Below are 15,836 nucleotides of genomic sequence, written 5' to 3' on the forward strand. Positions count from 1 at the left end.
GGTGCCTGCCTTCCATCCACACTCGATGACAATATATAAGATACGGCCTTTACTATGGCTAGGATGGTGTATGCCACCTTCAATATTCATGGCCTTAGTGGAGCCATGGTAGTTCTTCCCCAGAAGACGTGCAACTTATGAACCAGAGGTGAGTTCTAGACTGTGTACCAGGATACAGATGTTTGGGGGCTTGCCATGGAACTCCATGGAATGCTTTTTTGGGGGGGGGGCGGTGGCGGCCAAGATGGCACACATTCCCACACTTAAAATAGGGCTCTGGAGGGAAGGCAACTCCACCTCAGACTGGGACTCAAAATGGGGTGAGTGTGCTAGAGAACACCTGAGGTAGTCTTCTGGACAGTCTCAGGACTGCTCAGTGCTAATACAAAAAACCAGGTGTCCATGACCTCTCTTACTACCACACTTGTAGCTTCTCGTCCAGGTTATCTTTGACCCTACATTATTTGAATGTTGGGGTCACAGAAAGAATGCATATTTGATGCTGTGGAGGCCCTGAGGGGGACAATAGGTGGGATGGGGCCCCGGGCAGGGAACCTAAAGAGGTGAGGAGCAGGTACAGGAGGCTCTAACATCTATGTGGACAGACCAGCCAGTAACCCAGCCTGCGGGTTCCTACATAATCTCATTTTAGAGTCCATTATGGCCAATCTGGGGCACTTCGTGCCACCCTGTAGAGCTTATTACCGGCAATACTTCTGCCATCAGGAATACTATAGTTTGACATTCTGTCCCTTTGCCTCATGCTCCTGTCCTTCCAGGTTATATTACCCTGTTAATGTTTCTACTCCACATCATCCACTTTCCACTTCTTGCCTATCCAGCAAGGCCTTATTCTTTCTTTCCTCACTGATGGGTTGTCGGGTAACCAACATGTAAAAAGCACCAGTCCGGCATAGGAAATAGAGTACATGGTACTGTTAACAGCGTTATCTGGTGACATGTGGTAGCTGCAGCTGTGGTGAGCACAGCACAGCATAGAGTTGCATACCTGACACTAATGTGATATTGCATCAGCCATTCTTCAATTAAAAAAAAAAACAAAAAACAGGCTTCAGTATAAGTGGACGACCCTATCTGATCCCCTTCAGTCCTTCCTGTCTGGCAAAATCTTTTCTCTCTGCCTTTTTTAGAAATGCCTTTCTGTATGTAACTGATTATTGTTGGATTAAATCTCCCATGTCAAAACAGTCTACTCTCAACTGAGTCTCATACCACATGAAATTCAGCCCTAGCACTACCTGGAAATCATTCATTCACTACACAAATACTTATCCAAGACTTACTAACTTGAACAAAATAAATGGGGTTAGATTACTATTTCCATAGTACATTCTCTCCTCAGTGTTCTCAGATCTAATTTATTTTATTTTATTATTAATTTCACTTGAGAGAGAGCAGGAGCATAATCGGGTACTGGCAGAGGTAGAGGGAGAAGCAGGCTTTCTGCCAAGCAAGGAGCAGGACTCAATCCCAGGACACCAGGGTCATCAGGTGAACTGAAAGCAGATTCTTAACTGACTGAGACACCCAGGTGGCCCTCAGATCTACTTCAAATTTCCTTTACTTTCCTCAAACTTAGGCCATCTTCGCTTGCCTAGCAGATGTGCTGGACCACAGTTCACAGAGGAGCAAGAAAGCAGTGATAGAGCTTCTCACAAAACAAAACAAAACAAAACAAAACAAAATCCTTCCAAAAAAATCTCCCCATTCTTCATTTTCCTCTTCCTTCCTGTTATATGGAAAGAAGTTTCCTTCCCAATCTGAAAGGAAATATACTTTCTGAATGCCTTTTTTGAGAGAGAGCTAACTTCTAGTCTTGATGGACTGATCTACCCTTGCCAGGTCTCCTCCTGACCCCTCCTCCCTGTCCTTATGAGGAACCCAACATCTTTTTTTAAAATGGTTTTTACTACAGAAATGTTTAACCTTGTCCAAGGGCACACAGAACAATGTAACTTCCCACATATCCGCTACCCAACTTGCACTACTACCATTGGGCGGCTGTGATACACTGTGATTAAAGTGCAAAAGCCCATTTAAACATCTTGCCATCCATCTCTGAGACATATGCCATGTGTCTATATGAAAGCTCTCACATTTCTTTGATGTTTATCACCTGTGGAACACACTTATTCACAACAGGTATACTCAGCATTGGTGACAAAAAGGCACTGGGCTTTAGACGCTTTGACAATCAGTTCTGCTCTGCCTTATAATCAATCCTGAGGAGCCATTTGAATGAATTCCTCAACCCCACAGAAGAAGTAATCTTACGGAGCAAATTCAGGGCAGAATTTCACTGTCCTTTAATCAGTCAGTAACTGTAATATGCAAAAAGTATAGAAGAACACTGTATATGTTGTTAAAGACTTGACACTATGTCTTTTCAAATATTTAGAAGAAAAATTTGTCCTGTTACATTTCAAATAAACTACTGTGTTTCACCTTAAATGAAGTAGATAAAACACTACCCCCTTTCCAAAATGGCATTAAAAGTAAAAGATTAGATGAAAATTGCTCAATATCATTAACCATCAGAAAAATGCAAATCAAAATCAATATTTGTCAAAATTTCACACCCACAAAGATGGCTAAAATAAAAAAGAATACAAATGTTGGTGGTAATGTGGAGAAACTAGAACCCCCATGCAATGTTGGTGAGGATGAAAAATGGTACAGCTATTTTAGAAAACAGTGTGGCAGTTGCTCAAAATATTAGACATAGGGTTAACATAGAACCCAGCAGTTCAACTTCTTGTTATATACTCACAAGAAATGAAAACATAGTTCTACACAAAAACTTGTAAACAAATGTTCATAGCTATCTTATTAAAAGGTCAAAAGATGGAAACAATTCAAACATCTGTTAACTGAGAAATGGTTAAGTAAAATATAATGTATCCCTATGATATAATATTTTTTTGAATAAAAAAGACCAATCCATGCCACAACAGGGATGAACCTTGAAAACACATTAAATGAAAGAAGCCAGTCACTAATGACCACATATGACTCCATTCACATGAAATGTCCAGAACAGGAAAACCTAGAAGCAGAAAGTAGTACATCTTAGAGCTGGAGGGAGGAGGGGAGAGGAGAATAATAGCAACAGGTTGCAGATTTGTTTCTCTTAAGTCATGACAACGTTTTTAAAATTCACTGTGGTGAAGCATATACTGAAAATCAAGGAATTATACGTGTTAAATGAGTGTATTTTATGGTATGTGAGCTGTATTTCAATAAAGCTGTTAAAACAAAGGACTTAAAAATAAATGCTTAAAGATGACAAGAAGGGGAGCATAAAGCCCAAAGGTTGTCAACACATTTTTGGAAGACGGGAATCTGGTGGAGGACTGGTAACTGACTAGCAGAGCAAACAAAGTACTGGCAAATCAATTCACACTGCAAAACCCAGGAGAAGACCATCCTGGTGGCACCAGAGAAAAATGAAATTAGGGGTTCTGTGTTAGTAAACATGTAGAATATTTGTTCCTTGTTGTTTATTTTATATTGCATATAATTTCTAAAAAAATCTTTTTTTGAGTGGGGGTGCTCTTTTCCAATTTTGTAAAACCTTGTTGAAATGTTAGCATGTTTCAAATGTGCAGAGAAGATCCCATGTTTCTTGCATTGGACAGAACTTGAGACAACTGTTTTAAAGTTGGCATTGCACACATCTGGGGCTGGGGTATGGTGAAGGCTGTAGCTTCTGGAATCAAAGCCAGAAATCTCAAAGATTGGGTTAAATTCATTTTTAAAATGTATTTGAAAATAAAGTTTTGGAAAAGTTGCCTAGATTGTAAAGCCATAGATGGTAAAGCCATATACCCTTTATCCAGATGTACCTATTAAGGTTTTGACCTGTTTACAATCTCTCCTTTTCACCTTCCCCTTCTCTACATATAGGAAGACACATAAATGCATGTGAAAACTATGCATACATTCTTAAATATTTGAGAATACATGTCATGCATCACACACTTTCTCCCTGAATATTTCATAGTGTATTTCTTATGAAAAAGAATATTCTCTGCAGCACAGTTATCTCCTTTGGTAAATTTCATGTTGACCTAAAGCTTTTAACTATTCTCCCAAATTCCATTTTTATCAATTTATCAAGTAATGTCTTGTGTGTGTGTGTGTGTGTGTGTGTGTGTGTGTGTGTGTTTGTGTGTGTTGGTGTAAACCTCCTTACAGGATTTAGTCTAGAATCACATTCTACATCCAGTTGCTGAGTATCTTTAGTTTCCTTTAATTGGGATCAGTTTCTCAGCCACTTTTAGAACAAGGCCAGGTTTGAAAAATCAATTCGATGTGCCATATTTATAACCCCTTCTCACCTGGACATTTTTTTGGGTGGAGCTTATCTTGCTCAGACTTTAAAGGATGTTTTTATAGTTGTGAGTCCTAGGGGCCTATTTAAAAACAATTCCAGAAATTCAAAGATACATGGAGGGATTTTTCTTAACGGACATATGTCCTGCAGTCAAGGCAGGGTATGTGAAGTGGGGTGGGCTAGAAGTGTACTTTCCTTTGGGAGGGACAATGGTGAAGCTGTGGACGCAGGTTAAGAGAGGAAAAGAAGGCTGTCATTACTGGCAAACCCTCCTCATATGGGAGGGAAAGGATTTGGTGTCTAGGGCTAAGACTGATTCATCAGTGAGGGAATGTAGGCAAGTTAAATAAGGAAATGATACAGGGCTTAATTTCAACAGTTTATAATCTAAATAATGAAGCCATAAGGGTTCCAACTATTAAATGACTAGGTAGCATGGGGAGAATAAATAAATACATATAACCATCAGCAAAAATGACATTATTATTTAACATTGGTAGAGATGACAATAAGGTATTTTGGTGAAAAGGTAGAAGCTATGTGGGAAAAACAGTTTTCATGGAAGAAATAAACATAGGTGTCATTCAAAAAACCAAAAGTTATTGCTATGTATAGTTATAGTTGTGCTCATTACACATTAAGCTAGAGGATCCCACTTCCTAAATCAAGGTGAGTTTGGTCTGCTGTGATGCAGCACAGAGCAGCACACTTGCTCTGTAAAATAAAGGAATCTTTAAAAATATTGGGGGAGAAAGGGGACTTGACAGAGAGGAAAGAGGGAGCAGCAGGGAGAGACACTATACGTGTGGAAGAGAACCTGTAGGGTGTGAATAGCCTAAGAGGGATTTGGGGAAATGAAAGAATTACTAAAAGTTTCTAGGTTGTTTGCCTCAGTTCCATGGGTGTGTTGTGCCCTTGTCTCCCTCTTTGTCAGGCTTTCTGTTCCTTGGTATAGGCTATTCTGTTTTTATTTTTATTCGTGCTTTTTAGTAAACTTTTGAATACTTTTTGGTATTCAGTACTTTTGGATACTTTGGAGGAACTATGGGGGTGGGGCTGCTGCTGAGTCCATTTCTGGCTTCATACAGGGAAAGATGCATGAGGAAGAGCTGCAGCTGAAGGCAGAGGAGATCTTGAGGGTGTAAATCCCAGGGTAGAGCAAACCTTCAGAGATGAATTGAGGTCCAAAGTGAGATCATCAAGTAGAGAGAAGGGTCTCAGGTAATATCAGGGTAACAGGGGACCGAGAACATTTCACTAAGGTAAATATATGATATGTGACTAGGTGGAGCAGGAAGGTAGGCTGGAGGCATCTAACAGGCCAGGAAGGATGGACACATCTGCTGGGCTGGATAGTAGGGGAAGGGTTGCATGTGAGTTTCTCTCTCCTGTGCTGTCCCATCCCCAGCACTGAGGAACCTTTGGTGTCTGTACTAAAGCCCTGTGATGTGGGCCTGGAACTCTAGTCTAGCACATGCATTCTCCATGCCCAGCTGCCTGAGGCAGGAGTGCATTTGCAATGATGTGAATCATCTTTGTCTGAGAAGCCTTACTGCACCATGGCTGAACTCCAATTATACTTGCTCAGTCTTCCCATCCTTGCCTTCCTGGGTCGGGTGGGGCTCCTTCTTCTGGTGCTGTGCTACCAAAAGAGGAAACCATGTTTACCAGTACTTTGGAAACAGAGATGTCAATCAGGTAACTAACATCCCTCAGAGATACTAAATCTTTCTTTTCAAATAGATGAATTCAAAACAACTTCCAAATGATGCTTTTGCTGAATCTTACAAATTTTAAGTAGATTTTATTTTATTTTATTTTATTTTATGAGTCTCTAAGCTCAGTGTAGAGCCCAAGACAGGGCTTGAACTCATGACCCTGAGATCAAGACCTGAGCTGAGACCAAGAGCCAGATGCATACCGATTGAGCCACCTAAGTACCCCTTCAGTTGTATTTTAATTTTCATTTGGTTTAAAATATTTCTTTTGAGTCTCCTTTCTTGGCCTGTGTATTAGTTGCGTGTAATTTAATCTAACCTAAACATGTTGGGATTTCCAGTTATCTTTCTGTAGTTGATTTCTAGTTTAAGTCTACTAGGGTCTGAAAACATACTTTGTGTGATTTCTATTTTATATTTGTTAAGGTGTGTTTTATGGCCCTCAATATAGTCCATTTTAGCGAATGTTCCATGTGAGCTTGAGAAGTATGTGTTCTGTGGTTGGGTGAGGTATTCCGTAAATGTCAATTAGAGCAAGTTGATTGATGATGTTTGTTTGGGGCAACTGTATCTTTACTGGTTTTCTGCCTGCTGAATCTGCCCATTTCTAATAAGGGCTGTTGAAATCTCCAGCAATAACAGTGGATTCATCCATTTTTTCTTGCAATTGTACCAGTTTTTGCCTCACATATTTTGACATTATGTTCTTACAAATGTACCTGTTAAGGAGTGTTCTGTCTTCTCGGAAAATTGACCCCTTTGGTGTTATGTAATGCTCTTCTTTTTTTTTTTTTTTTTAAAGATTTTATTTATCTATTTGACAGACAGAGATCACAAGTAGGCAGAGAGGAAGGCAGAGAGAGGAGGAAGCAGGCTTCCCACTGAGCAGAGAGCCCGATGCAGGGCTCGATCCCAGGACCCTGGGATCATGACCTGAGCCGAAGGCAGAGGCTTTAACCCACTGAGCCACCCAGGCACCCCTGTAATGCTCTTCTTTACCCCTGATAATTTTCCATGTTGTGAAGTTTGCTTTGTCTAAAATAATAGAATTACTCGTATTTTCTTTTCTTTAGTGTTAGCATGGTACTAACATGGTACATGGTATTTTTTCTGTCTCTTTGTTTTTAATCTATCTGTACCACTATATTTAAAGTGAGTATTTTATAGACAACATATAATTAGGTCTTTTTTTTTTTTTAATGTGCTCTGACAGTTTCCTCTTAATTGGTGAATTTAGACTACTTCCATTTAGTGATTTTATTTATTTTTTTTAAGATTTTATTTATTTATTTGACCGAGAGAGGGAGCACAAGTAGGCAGAGCAGCAGATAGATGGAGAGGGAGATGCAAGCTCTCCACTGAGCCAGGAGCCCCATGCGGGGCTCAATCCCAGGACCTTTGAATCATGACATGTGCAGAAGGCAGCCGCTTAACCTACTGAAACACCCAGGTGCCCCAAGAGATTTTTAAATATAGTAGGATTAATATCTCTACCTTGTCCGTACTGTTTGCTATTCATTATAACTATCCTTCCCCTCTTTTGCTGCCTTTTCTGGTTTTGAAAAAGCATGATATATAATTCTATTTTCTCATTTTTGTTAGTCAGTCAATTATTCTCTGTTTAAAAATATTTTAGTGGTTGTCCTAGAGTTTGTAATATATATTTACAACTACTCTAAGTCCACTTTAATATAATGTTATATCACTTAATAGATAGTGCAGGAGTGTCCAATTCCTCCTGTCCCTTGTACCACTGATGCCATTCATTTCACTTATCCATATACTATAATCACCCAACACAGTATCATTATTAGGTCAATCGAGAATAAGATGAATGAAAGTTTTATTTGATCCTCATTCATTCCTTCTCTTCCTTTCCTTTATGTAGATCTGAGTTATTTTCTTTCTCGACAAAGAACTTCTTTTTTTTTTTTTTTAAAGATTTTATTTATTTATTTATTTGTCAGAGAGAGAGAGAGAGAGAGAGCCAGCGGGAGAACACAAGCAGGCAGAGCTGCAGGCAGAGGCAGAGGCAGAGAGAGAAGCAGGCTCCCCACTGAGCAAGGAGCCCGATGTGGGACTCGATCCCAGGACCCTGGAATCATGACCTGAGCCAAAGGCAGCGGCTCAACCAACTGAGCCACCCAGGCGTCCCCAAAGAACTTCTTTTAACATTTATGCAGGGCAGATCTGTTGCTGATGAACTCCCTGTTTTTATTTCTCTAAGTTTTTATTTCTCTTTTACTTTTGCAAGATAATATCATTAGATATAAAACTTTGGATTGGTGTTTTTTCTTTCAACAGTAAACATTTCACTCCAATCTCTTACTTTCATTGTTTATGATAATAGGTCATAATTCTTGTGTTTTCTCACTCTAGAGGTAGGGTTTTTATTTACCTCTGGGTTATTTCAAAATTTTATCTTTTGTTTTCATACAGTTTGAATATGATATGTCCAGGTATAGACTTTTTAAATATTTCCTTGCTTGGTGTATCGCTACTCTTGTATTGCTAACCTGTTATTAATCTTGGAAAATCCTTGGCCATTATTACTTCAAACATTTTTTCTGTTCTTTCTTCTTCTGGTATTCCAATTACATATCTATTATAGAGTTTGAAATACAGTTCTTGGATATTCTAGATTTTAGCATTAAGAAAATTGTTTTCTTCTTTGTATTTCAGTTTGGAAAATTTCTACTGACATTTATGCAGACTCACATATTCTTTCCTTGACTTTATGCAACCTACAGAGGAGTTAATCAAAGGCATTCTTCATTCGTCATACTGCTTTTGTTTTCTAACATTTCCTTTTGATTCTTTCATAGAATTTCCTTCTCTCAGTTTACATGCATCATCTGCTTTTGTATATTGTCTACCTTTTCAAGTAGAGCCCTTAACAGAATAATCATGGTTATTTTAGCTTCTACGTATGAGAATTCTGAAATGTGTCATATCTGAATGTACATCTGATGCTTGGTTTGTCTTATCAGTTTGCTTTTCCCTGCCTTTATCATGCCTTGTAATTTTTCTTTGAAAGCCAAAAATGATGTATTGGGTAATGGGAACTGAAATAAAGAGACCTTTAATGTGTAGTCTTATGTTAATCTGGTTAGGTGTTGGCATGTCTTTAATAATTATTGTAGCTATACATATCAGAGGCTGCAGTTTCCTCTAGTGTCCTTGTTTTTGTCTCTCCTAGTGTCTTTAGGTTTCCCTAAATCTCCCTAAATAAAACCTATACCTTGCAGCTCTTTTTAGCTATGATCCTGTTCCTACACCAGAGCTGTCAATACTGTAGTAAGGTGTCAGGTCAGGGGATATGATGAAACAATCGTCTTTTAATGGCCTTATGTTCCTGGATTGTGATGTTCACTAGTATTTTAGAGATTTTTGTTTTGTTTTCTTCCACTCTATAGATGAGAGAGGAAAGCTAGAGGGGGCTGCTGTAGTTAGGTAATTTATCTTCTCCCATGGGGCATAAAGCTCTAGTAGGCTTTTCCCCAATGAGTACACTTCTCTTATGGAAAACACTCTGGGAATATTTCACAATGTTTTCAAAATGGGTTACCTTTCTCCTTTCTCTCAGACACTACACTCCCCTGCCAGAAACAAGAGCTTTTTTTTTTTTTTTTTTTTTTTTTTTTGTAGTTTACTATGAGAACCAGGTGGGGCTCCTGGTAATATAACCCATGAATAAATGGGAGGCCCCCATTAGATTGTGATCCCAGGAGTTTCTCACTCTCATGCTAGACCATATGCATCCTTCAGCAATTTGTCAAAGTGTTTGTTTAAGTGTTCATACCAGGAGAGCAGTGTTAAGCCTCCAGTGTCTTCTGTTTCAGGTAAGCGAATCTTAGGTATGATTTTCTGCACTGACACTCTTGGGAGACTTGAGGTAGGGGTTTGCCACTATGGTTCCAAGAAATGTCATTGATTTTTAGTCTGTTCAGCATTTTACTTCTTTCACTGACTGAAGTGATGACTCCCAGGCTTTTTAAATGTTAGATCTGGAACCAGAAGTTGCCCTTCAGAGAATGACTCTTTATTTCCCTGTTCCTCTTCCCACATTTCTAACTGAGTTTGGGAGGGTCAGAGAAACACCTAAAATGGGAAGTCTAAGGAAAGAACAGACATTAACTCCTCTAGGAAAGGAGATCTGACAGGGTGAAGGATTAAGGAAGCACTAAGGTTTCCACTTGAAACACATAGTCTATTTGGGTATGGTGGTGGCTCGTGGGTAAAATCCCAAACACAATGATTCTGCAGTTCTGGATTGGGTTATTTGGAGAGTATGAGGTCTGTGTAAGAAAACAAATGTTCCCAGGTCTTAATCATGAGACACATTGCCATGTCAAGCATCACTCAATCAAGCCTGCCTTCAGGTTGGGCTGATCATGAGAACAGTGCTGAGCCTCTGAGAAGAGACTGGGGTCTGAGCTATATCCTAGGATACAGGGTCTACCCAAGGGAGCACAGATGTGACTGTTGGGCTTCAGTTTGTATGTCCTCATTGAACAAAGAACTTTTGAGTGAGAATATCAAGTGTAGACCTCCCAGACAAAATCCTCCTTTGTTGTTCAAAATAAAACCTTAGAATTGAGAAAAGCAAGGAACACAAAGTTCTAAAAATTAAAATACAGTCCTGGTGTTCTTGGATAAAGAAGGTCTCCATTTCTGAGAGAAAAGTGAGAGATGAGTCCCCACCCCTCATTCTTTTCTTTTCATTCTAGCATCAGGGAAGAGCCAAGAGGAGGAAAGGTGGGACTCTGAAAGGTAAGGTTCTCCTTTTCCACCTGAGCTCTCCAAGGCTGACCCTTTCTGTCCTTTCCATGAGGGTTCAGGTCCATGATGTCTGAAGAGGCCAGCTGCAAGGTATGTTCCCTCTCAGAAAACAGAGGCCTCAGAGGAGAGGCTCATGGAAACGCAGTCAGAATGCAAAACCCTTCTCAGATTCCCTGCTCTGACCATTACTGAGCATGAAGCAGTGATGGATCTGGGCAATGGGTGCTGTCCAATATGTAGCCATGTGAGACATTAAGGGTCAGAACTTCTGAAGTTCTGAGACTTTGTGAAAGACCTGTGACATCATGGATACTCAACTTCCTCTTTGAGGTGGTTTTCATAAGGTGGTTTTCAGTATCACATGGGATAGATAATACATAAAAAATGCACTGTGAATGATCCAATAATGTAAGTCTTATTATTATCATTGACCATGTGACCTTATATCCTAATAATTGGTGCTCTCCAAGTCCAATCTACCAAGGATATCTTTAAAGGACACTCTATTCAGCCTCTTACAAGATGTCTTGCTTCTATCTTCATCATTCTCCTGGTTTCCCAGGGTAGAGAACTTGTCAGAAGTAGGGGAGGCAAGAAAGGTGCTTTTTCTTCTGTAAAGGTGAGTAAACATTACCTTCTTTCCTGTACCGCTGTTTTAATCAGAGTCTATGTATTTCTCGGGCCTCAGGGAAGCCTGGAATTGACATGGGATGGAAAATTCTCAGAGTTAGAATGTGAAAGTGTTGGGGATGTTGGTGGATGGGGGGCTACCTTTGCCAGACCAGCCAGAGTCACATATGTTTGTTCTAGTCCTCGTTGCAGTTTGGTACATCCTGTCTCCCACAGCCCCTAGGCTGGCGTCATGATACCATCCACTTTCATTAACTATTATGTCCAGACCCCTTCTGTGGGGTGTGTAACAGCACAACTGCTGAGGTGAATTGGCTGCTGTTTCAGAGGTACTGGAAGATGCTACTCCTTCTCTGATCCCCTTGGTTTTACAGCTCCTGTGACTTACTCATCATTCACTTCATCTCCTGACTTCTCTACAGTTGCTCCAGGAGACCTAATACAAGCTTCTTTCTCTGAGCCTTTCCCCCAAACCCCATCCATCTACTCACCTAAACCAATGACCCTTTTAGCTGACTTTTTCATACTCTCATCCCTGGGCATTCCCGTCACTAGAGCCAAAAGCCTAGGATTCTTTATTCCCAGGGAACCATTCCATACCTCTACCCCTTCCTTTGACTTCTTTCCTACCGTATGATGCTCAGACAACCAGGGGCCACTTTACCTCTGAATAGCATTTCTGCTCTTGACCCCACCATTTCACAGGGGATCAACCTCTTACCAAATCTGTCTCAGACAAGGAAACCCACTGATTCATTTGCTTGTCATCTTGCACCACCAACTCCATCTGTTTCACCATTGCCAGACTGCCCTTTAACTGTGATTCAATCTAAATCAATTTCCATCTCATTGAAACCTGTTCCTGAGAATTCATCTCCAGATAGTCCTGGTGATATATCTACTTATGTCACAACAATTAGAGGTAGTGACTGTTCAAACCCATCGAGTTCTGAATTCACCTATTGGCAGGCCCATGCCAAGAACATGTTCCTCACCACATTATCACACTCCGATGTTCACCAGAGCAAGTCTACCTCCATCAACCAGAAACCTGTCTCAGAAGAGACTCTGCTACTAAACACAGGAGGCCAGTGGAATTTCTTTCCCTGGTCTTATCTTCCAGGCCCTATTGGAGAGACAAATGGAGAATAGAATGGCTTTCCAGATTTTAGAGAAGAAAGTAAAAGAGGAGGTGCCATTTTCCAAACAAATGTGGTCAGATTACCAAAGGACATCTTTAGGGAATTTGTTGCATCCGCTTGATGTACAGGTCACCACAGCCTCCAAAATTGGCTGGAACACTGAAGGCAAACCAGAGCAGCTCTCTATTTATCAAGAGCTCCTCTATGTCAAGACTTTGGTAGAAAACTTGCATCAGAAATATAGCCAGCTCTTCTGGAGTCTTCCTTCTTTGCACAGTGAGTCCTTAGTAGCCACTCTCTTGTTTTCTGGTAGTACTTCTCCACTAGAGTCTCACGTTGTCTTATTCAATGGAATTGATAATACCTCTGCCATCAAAATACAAGCATCTCCACCACTTCCTCATTCCCAACCACTTCCTCTCCCCATTGTACACCCCCAATCCATGCCTCAAACCCTGTCCCCATCCTAGCCTCTACCTTTCACTAAGGTGAACACCCACGCTCATTTTCAATCCTGCCTCCCAATCATACCACCTTCTTCATCCCCGATTAGGGACTGTGGAGTGTCTTTCAATAGATCCAAGAATGAATTAGACTCTCCTATCTTGACTGAAAATCAACACCTGGGATGGCACCTGTTGCAGAAGCTACAGGAAAGTTCATGGGCTTTAGTCCCTGTGGACAGAGGGACTTCTGGACAGAGACCAGAAGCAAATAAAAGTATTCTTAGTTTACATATGGGCAAGAAATTTTGGCAGATCTCACAGGTAGGATTCCTATAGGTGTGTGTTATTCCTGACTGGCTGATGATAATACATTACCTTTCTCTGGGAGTTCCCAGACTGCTCTGGAAAACACAGATTCTAAAAAGACAATGGTGGGTAGGGTTTACTGCCAGAGCACCACCCTAGAGCATTCTTTTCTTAATTCCTACAGGTGCTAGAGGCCTATATTATACGATTTCACATGAATGAGAGGTGGGGTCTTCCCCTCAGGGTTCTTGAATCCATAAAATTCTATATGTTGAGAGAAGCCAAAATATGGCCCCTCCCCCAATTTGACTTTCCCTCCTCAGCCATGCGTATTTCTGGGGTGGATTCCAAATTGAGTTTTCTAAGCCCCTTGAGGGAAGCTCTAAACCTTTTTTGGGAAACAAGGTGAAAACAACAAAGTCAGTCCCCACTGTGGATCATCCTCTCCCTGCCAAGTCATCTGTGATCAGTGAAGGAAAGGGGGCCTGAAGTCTTCACACACTGACACTGACCATAAGACTGCAGAGTGTATCCAGATAGCTGAGTGGGGAAGCCAGACTTTTCAGCCCCTTACACACAGCACCAGAGCTCAGGTGAGACCCAGTGAGACTGTGCCAGACAACACATGTGGCCCAGAGGTACCCACAAGGCAAGCTGGGCCTGGACATGAGTCCTTGCATGAGAATGTGAGTTCCAGTAAAAGAGTAGAAATGGAACAGGGCAAAGTGATGGTCGAGAAGAATTTAGAACATTCTTCCATGTCCAACCTGTCCAGGGATATATTTGACATCAAGGACCTGTGTACCCTTCAATCCCAATCTTGGGACGCCTTGACAACCAGTGAGTTGGGAAGTTTCAAAATGATAAATGTCAACATGAGCAAGGTAGAAACTGCCCTGACCACAGAACACCCCTCACTAAAAATACTGGTTCCCCAAGATTCCAAACTATCAAACCTGAAGAGACAGAGCCTTAGTGAGTTAAAATTTAAACTGGAGAGTGAGGAGCATAACCAGGCTTAAGGATGTCCAACTGACATGCCTCTTACTTCAGATAGCTTGACTTCCAAGGCTTCACTGACTGTCCCAGAGTGTATGCAGCGGGGACATGGAAGCATCCCTGGTGTTGCACGTCCAAATGAAGGACAGCAGAATTATTATGGAGCAGATGCAGGAATCCTTGGGATCGAAGCTGGCTTTCTGTAAGGGCCAGCTTACAAATTTCTCACAAAGTAAAAGTGCAAAGAAAGTGAGACCTCAGGATCCCAAAGCAAGAAAATACAGAAGTGAGGACTCAGGAGTAGGGACATCTGGAGGCAAAGAGGAGGGCCGCCATGCTGAGGTGAGAAAATTAGAGAGTGCTTCCTCAACTGTCACAGAATGAACAGTTTCCTCTTGAAAGATACTTCAGAAAAAGATGAGACAATTTTCTCAATGGATCAATTCCAAGAAAAAAATCACAGGTCATTAAGAATGTCCCCAGCAAAAAGCCAAGTTCATGTCCACCTTACTGTAGCACCAAGACCCAGTTGAAAGTGTAGCTGCTTTTGGGAGTGATCGGCCTCCTGAAGCTCACAAGCTCACTACCTTCGAGAAGGTCCTAGAAGAGAAGGAGGCACGTATGTATCCATCTGAGGCCTGAGTTAAGCCAGCAGCAGTAGGAACTACAGGTCTGACGAGACCTCCCTCCAACTACTGGGCTCTCTCTGACCCACAACAAAAGAAATCGCCAAGTATCAAGTCCTGCAGCCAAGAAGCTTCCTGTGCTAACCAGAACCATTTATAAGTGTCACACAGAACAGAGACAGGGTCAGACAACCCCGGAAAGCTGAAGCCTTCAAGGATCAGCTATTAAGCCGGGGTCAACCCCCTTCTTCTCTGCCATCTGGGGAGTCTGTGCCTCATCCAAGCCCCACCTGTGTGCATTAAGTACGCCAGGTCCTTTGGGCCACCAGGGGTGACCCTGATGAACGTACTGTGTTTAGCGATTTGACTCTTCTTTTCAGGCAGAAAATGCTTCTCCAGCACTTGCAGGGAGAAAAATTTCTCTAAAGAAATTATTCAGTCCTTATTGAGAAAGCTTCACAATTTTCATGACAATATATCCTCTGATGAGAACAACCTTCAGAACAACCAAGAATATTAATCCTCCTCAATAAACATTTCTTCTAATAGAGAGTGGTGTTCTCTGTGTGCTGTACTGGGACTGCGTCTGGGGCTTGCACTCAGGGAAAGGAAGCAGTGTATTCAACTCTGAGAAGTTAAAGCTTTTGGCTTCTACAAGTACACCAGTCCCTTGTACAAAGCCGGACAGTGGCCTGCTTTTCAGTTTTATCCTGGGGTCCTTTGTTTGGTTCTGCTCTGATGTCCTATATTTAAAACATTTACATTTTTTGGGGGGTGCCGGTGGCTCAGTGGGTTAAGCCTCTGCCTTCGGCTCAGGTCATGATATCAGG

At 41.2% G+C, this 15,836-nt stretch overlaps 1 pseudogene; it reads left to right on the forward strand.

Moving 5' to 3' along the window:
- The first annotated feature begins 12,120 nt into the window (after positions 1 to 12,120).
- LOC111153597 lies at positions 12,121 to 15,432 on the forward strand (annotated as a pseudogene).
- The last annotated feature ends 404 nt before the right edge of the window (positions 15,433 to 15,836 follow it).

This window comes from Enhydra lutris, unplaced genomic scaffold (genome assembly GCF_002288905.1).
Source record: "Enhydra lutris kenyoni isolate GAN:26980312 unplaced genomic scaffold, ASM228890v2 scaffoldscaffold33, whole genome shotgun sequence".
In the NCBI taxonomy this organism is placed as follows: Eukaryota; Metazoa; Chordata; class Mammalia; order Carnivora; family Mustelidae; genus Enhydra; species Enhydra lutris.